The following is a 6,631-nucleotide window of genomic DNA, read 5'->3' as shown; positions in this document are numbered from 1 at the left end:
TCATCGATCACCCAACATTTTGGCTTAGGATCGCTGATGACAGAATTCATCTGTACCACATCCAGAATCTTCCCTTCAATGGTTGGTGTTGATAGGTCATCACTTGCATTTATCTCTTCAATACGATAACCACAATGTTTAGCAAGCATGTGTGCAAGTGTGGTTTTGCCAAGACCTGATATACCACACAGTAAAAGAACTTTTTCTGGTAATGGATCATCACTACCATTTTTTTCCTTATTTATATTCCATTTTCGCCAAGTTGTGCCACTTGATTCCTTAGAGCTATCAATTGCACCAAAATAAACTCCTCTCCAATCACTGAAAGAGCCTTTGTTTTGTACATAAGATTGAAGTAGGTTTCAGGAACATTGGCTCTCTGATGAGGTAGCACCGAGCTCTAGGACATGAGGCGTATAGTTTCTGCCAACAGCAACAATCTTGGTCCTTAGACTCAAGATCTTGCTCCCTACTGAAGTTATCCCATTCCCTTACAAGCAACCCAACAAACTACTTTGTTAACCGAAACTATAATCTAATCCAGCAAAATAGAGATGGTGGAGATACAAATTATATTGAAGCATACGCATTAAATGGATGACCATTTTGGATGGATGGATTCAACATATGAAAATGGATGAATGCATAGGTGAAAAGAAAAGATACTGAGTATATTTTACACAGCAATTACAAGTAAATAACATGTAGTAGGGATTGAGAGAGTGAAAAGCACAGGTATGCAGTGACAACATGAACTCGTAGTTGATCTTTATCATCCCACACCTTCAGTCGATCGTCTAGGACCATTGCTTTATTGCAATCTTTTGTAGAGCAGCAAAGGGGATATCAAAAGAAAAAAAAATGCAGACGCTAATAGTGGGTCGAGGCGAGATGCTAATAACAGGCAGTTGATGATACTGTATGGGGGGGATATGACCCATACGAATGGTAAGCAGACGTACCGTAAGCAATATAGATGCAAATCAAAAACCTACTGGAAGCAAGTATGAGATGACGAATGATGTAAAATAAGATGTAGAACAAACAAGGGATATGATGACTAAGGGTCTTCCCGCAATGCAACAGGGATCAAGCAATCATGGTGGGGTTGAGCAAAAGCAGGGAGTCAATCATGTAAGCAAATTAGAATGCATTGGCGAAATGTAACGGGTATAAAAGGGGGGAATGGATGTACGCTAATCGATGAAGAACAAAAATGAAATAAATCAAAACGCTGGAAAAGATGGAAAATATAGATTGCAACAGGAAATGAAAAGAAATGCGTTAAAAAAAAGCATTCAAATAGTATACCAGAGATTAAACAAGAAATCAGCAGGGAAATGAGAGAAATAATACTAAAATCGAATTGACAAATGCGTATGAAAGAAAATGTAGGAATATACTTATTCCTATGATTTTTGCAACATGTAGGTCGATTCTGCTATATGCAGATCGACTCTGCAAATTATGCACTTAATGAACTAGAGATAGAAAACAACAAAAAGAAAAAGAAAAAGAAGAAATAAGCAATGCAAAATTTGAAATGAAAATGTATTCGAAATGAAAGTTTTATAGAGAATCAAAGGGAGAGGGAACAACTCTTACCTTGGCTTTGTGAGGTCGACTTCCTTCAGTTGATAGGGAATGAATCCAGAGAAGTGCAGAAAGAAGGAGGAGAATAAGAAGGGGAAAGGGGAAAAAGAGAAGAAGATCGAATGATAGAAGGGTGGAGGGATGAAGGCGATCGTTGAGAAAGAGAAGGGTGCTGGGGTGAAGAAGCGATGGGGAAGAGTCGACCCCACGACTCTGTTTTATAACTGAATGCCGTTAGAGGCATTTTCAATTTGAATTCTCCAAGTTTTAGAAAATTTCGAAAAGAGGGCTCATTTATAAGTTTTTCCTCAAAATGGTATAAAAGCTATTTTTTTCTGAAATCTTTTTATGTTTTTGAGAGAAATTCTAAAAACATGAGGGAAATACGAGGGAAACCCAAGGATTTTTAAAAGATGGAATCCATATGAGGTTTTTGAAATGTTTTTGTAAAATACCCGTTTTAAAATTTAAAGATTTTCTGAAATGAGGTTTTTGAAAAAGTACAAGGTTAATTTTGGAAATTGGGTTTTAGAATGGGTTTGGATCCGATATTTTGAGAAAATATTGAGTTCAAAGCTCGAGTTCAGATTGGATCCAAGTAAAATACAAAGAATTAGTTTTTTTTTTTGAATTTTTGAAAAATAGAAGATCCGGGGTCAGAATTGGATTCAGATATCCGATTTGGATCCAAGATGGGGTCAGATATGAAAATTGGGTTTGGATTTTAGAGAATTCGAGAAATAAATAGAATTTTGATCGAAAATTGACCCAATTTATTTAGAGGATGGGGCTAGAGGCAAAAAAAAGGAATTTTTTGGATTTTTTTGGAAAATTTGGGGTGTTCACAACTTTATTAATTTTCGATAATAGGTCCATATCAAAATCTGACTCCTCACGAAAGCATAGGATTTATTGGGACCCATTAAAAAATCTATGAGCCTTTCTTGTGAGTGTAAATCCAAGAGAGACTTGGAAGCCCCATAGAGACATGCTGGGATAGTAAGTTGTATTGACAACTTGTCCCATAAATTTTTTTTCTTTGTATAATAGGTTGAAATAGAGAGATTTTCTTGATGTAGGGTTACAATGGAGCGACAAATCTGAAAATTTTGTGGTCCATTAGTTTGAGAGAAACATTCATGAAGTTTCTTTCATATGTTGGCTGCCGTTTCTTCATAAATTACGCTTTTTGTCAAATCCTTTGATAATGAGTTCAAGACCCATGAAAGGACCGTATTGTTATATCCGGTCCAGATAGCAAAAGTGGGTGAAGAAGTGTCCAGTTTGACAACTGAACCATCAATAAAACCCTTTTTGTTTTTTGCTTATAGAGCCACAGTCATGGCATGACTTCATGATGCATAGTTATCACCCGTGAGAGGGCTAGTAACCAATATTTGTCTTGAATTATCTGAATAATGTAAAAAAATAGATTATCATTCGACTGACCAATAGTTGAGTCTGATCTATAGCCATCAGATCTGCTACTCTGAATCGACCTAGCACCTTCATCTGCCATATTGGAAAGAGTGCTTGAAACTAAAATTATCCCATTGGAGAGCAAGACCGAATCAGAGAGAAAGAAAAAAAATCTGTGGAGTGCAAGATGCTCTGAACAAGGTTTCACAACAACAAAAAATGATGACGGTATGTCTACTGCAGTGAAAATTGATTGCACAAAAAACACAAAAGATCCCATCAACTGAGCCTAGTTGACGTTGGTTTTGAGAGAATAAGTCTCACAATATCCTCTCCTTTGATACCATGTGAAGAAGAGCAAGTTATCTTCTTTTCATTTAATAGAATTTGTTGCATATGATGCATTGACTCATTTTCTTTATTTGTACATCAGTCATAAATAATAAAATAACTGCCTACAAATTAGGAGAGATACAACCAAATTTTAAAATACAAGATAAATCAACCTTTTACGATGTTGTTGTTGATGATAACACAAATGGTGGGTAACAACTCACGATCTTTGTTTGTTGAAGATAACAGTTGGGTAACAACTCAATATCTTTGTTTGTTGAAGATAATTAAAAATAACAATAACTCATGATGTTGTTATTTGAGGATAATTCAAATGAGTAATGTTGTCACAGGCCTATTTCCTTCAATAGGCCAGCGTGGCACGACGGTTCTTCCTTACTACCGCAAGCCTACTTGTCAGCTCGATTGCTAGTCACGAAAGCTTGTAATCAGAGTGCAAGAGAGCAAGAAAGAATAGAGAGAGAAGAATTACAATCACAAGAAGCAATCACAATGAGGGTGAACAAAAGAAAGTTCAATGCATTTGATTCATTCATAATTTTGCCTGTAGGGTATTATAGTTCAAGTATACGGGCTGCCCCTTCGGGGTATTGATTCACCTGAACTGGGCAGCTTACATCAGACTCAACAAAAGCAAAACAGACTCTAAACGCAACTTTATAATGTAAGTCACAAGGGAACATGCTCCCCCCTTCAAATCAAGCGTCGTCCTCAACGCCATCTGTTTCATGGTAAGCCCTGACTTCAACTGGGCAACAATTGTTCATCCGAAAAATTGGCTCTCATGTAGGTTCTATTGTTTCCTCCCACTGCACTAAACATTTCTTCGCTTTGCCCAATTAGTTGACCTTGTGGCGAAGGAGCCATCTGCTCTTGGCCCTGAGGTGAACCCATCTTCTCAGCTCCGGCAACTGCCTTGCCTTTGGTGTTGCGCAAGTTTTGATAAGGCGTCGTGATGTCTTGCTCACAAATCGTAGCTTGTCTACGCATCTGTCGACACCGACTCCAGAGTTCCTTCTCTAGCACGAGAACGAGCTCTGGTACCACTTGTCACAGGCCTATTTCCTTCAATAGGCCAGCGCGGCGTGACGATCATTTCTTACCGCCGCAAGCCTACTTGTCAGCTTGCTTGCCATTCACGAAAGCTTGTAATCAGAGTGCAAGAGAGTAAAAGAGAATAGAGGGAGAAGAATTGCAATCACAAGAAGCAAGCACAACAAGGGTGAACAAAAGAAAACTCAACATATATGATTCATTCACAATTTTGCCTACAAGGTATTACAGTTCAAGTATACGGGTTGCCCCTTCAGGGTATTGATTCACCTGAATCGGGCAGCTTACATCAGACTCAACAAAAGCAAAACAGACTTTAAACGCAACTTTACAATGTAAGTCACAAGGAAACACATGCATTGTTGAGTATTAGATAAGTTTGACAAAAGCACATATGCCACCTGATGGTTGGAGGTTGGAATAAGGCAACGAATGCCATGGGTTTCTGGCGAGTGGACACCCGAAGGATGACTAGCCGAAGGGGTTGAGTAAGAGGAGAGAAGGTCCCTCATGGGGACAAAGAGAGTGGCACACCCATCACTGCAACTTCATTCTCCCTGTCCCTATTCTCTTTGTAGGGGAAGGGGTGGAATGAAAATAACGTATGTATATTTCTGGCATCTGCCACATCTATTAAAATATGCATTCTCAACTTTTTCGTCTAGTGCGATGTGTAGGACGAGCCATCAAACATCCCCTCAAAGGGCGTTTGAATTGTGGGACATCGGGGTCGGGGGACCATTGCATACCGTAATGGTGGTCCCCATGTTCACACAGAAACGTGTGTGTCTCACCTAAAATGAGATAAAAAAGTGTCGTGTCCCTTCCTTCAACTTGTGTTTTGATAAAGGTGTCATGCCCGACGCAAACACCCCCTAAGCGGTCTTTGTCCGAAGTTGCGTGGCAACCAAGCCGAGCCAATACACAAATGCACTAGGGCCTTGCCGTCTTAGCTCACTTTAGACTAGGTTCATGTGTGTATGCCATGGTGTCAATATAGTACATCTGAAATTGGAAACAAAGCTTATTCAACAAACTTGACCATCCTATAAACAGGGGCTCCGCTTGCGTGGTAGGAGCAGTTTGCTTGTCACCTTATGTTGGGGACGTTGCAAGTTCAAAACCCAATTGTACGGTGTGTATAACAGATGGAAGAAACTTGGCCATCCCGTGAAATGTGTGCTGCCTGATCGTTCAACATCGCAGCGAAAGGCTGAGGTCTTGATAATCACAAGAAGAAATGGAGCCACAGTTCATTTTCCAAACAGTCACGACGAAAGTGGATCGTGGACCTAGACACGTAGGGGCTTAATTAAAAAATGGAGATTACTAATAACTTGGGTTGTCAACGGTTCGTGTTTGGTTTGGATCCAGGTGAAATCAGACTTGGATCAGATTTTTGGGTATAGTATTGAGTCTGGACCTAGGTCTAATTGGGTCTATTATAAGAGAAACCATTATCAAACCTGATAAGAACTACATTAACCACTCAAACCATATCTAATAAAATAATAATTTTATCATTTTCACATGAAAATTATGGGTTTTCATAGGAACTTGGGTCAGGCCCGGGTCTGATTTAAAATTTCATAAACTATACCCGAATCCATGTACTAATCGGACTTTTGGGTCCGGACCCAGGTCTTAATCGAGTCTTCTTATCTTATTTGTCATCGTACTGTGACACACAAATTTCAAACCCCAAATAATACCTCAAGGGTTTTACCAACTCGAGGCCAATGTGTGATTGGGAATGGGACCTAATTGTAACTTTGAATTTTTTTAGTAAATTAGGACAAGTGGACAATGTATTTTTAATAAATTTTTTATATTTTAATAGTAAAAATGCTTTTTTATTAAAAATCATCAAAAAATAATAATAGCCATACATGTGTACATGTGTTTTTCAACGTGTTTGCATGTGTCTGCTCATGTCACCAGGAACACCCGCCCAAAATGGCGTGTCCCTTACATAATTCTCTCTCATGGACTGAACCAGCGTAGCACCCATCACGCGTCAGAATCTTAAAGTAAAAGAAAATTTCATTTAAGGGCCCACCTTTTGCTTATGATTTCAAAAATAGGCACATTTTTCTTGAAAAACAAAAAAGAGACTTAAAAGTCTTCTAAAATTGGAATGTACACAATAATCCACATAAAAATAAAAGGAAAAGTAGAACAGTTAGAACTCTTAGTGATGAAGGCCGAAATT

The sequence above is a fragment of the Nuphar pumila genome, chromosome 11 (genome assembly GCF_984573655.1).
Source record: "Nuphar pumila chromosome 11, dmNupPumi1.hap1.1, whole genome shotgun sequence".
Lineage (NCBI taxonomy): Eukaryota > Viridiplantae > Streptophyta > Magnoliopsida > Nymphaeales > Nymphaeaceae > Nuphar > Nuphar pumila.
The sequence above is the reverse complement of the archived record's forward strand: the minus strand, read 5'-3'. Positions refer to the sequence as shown.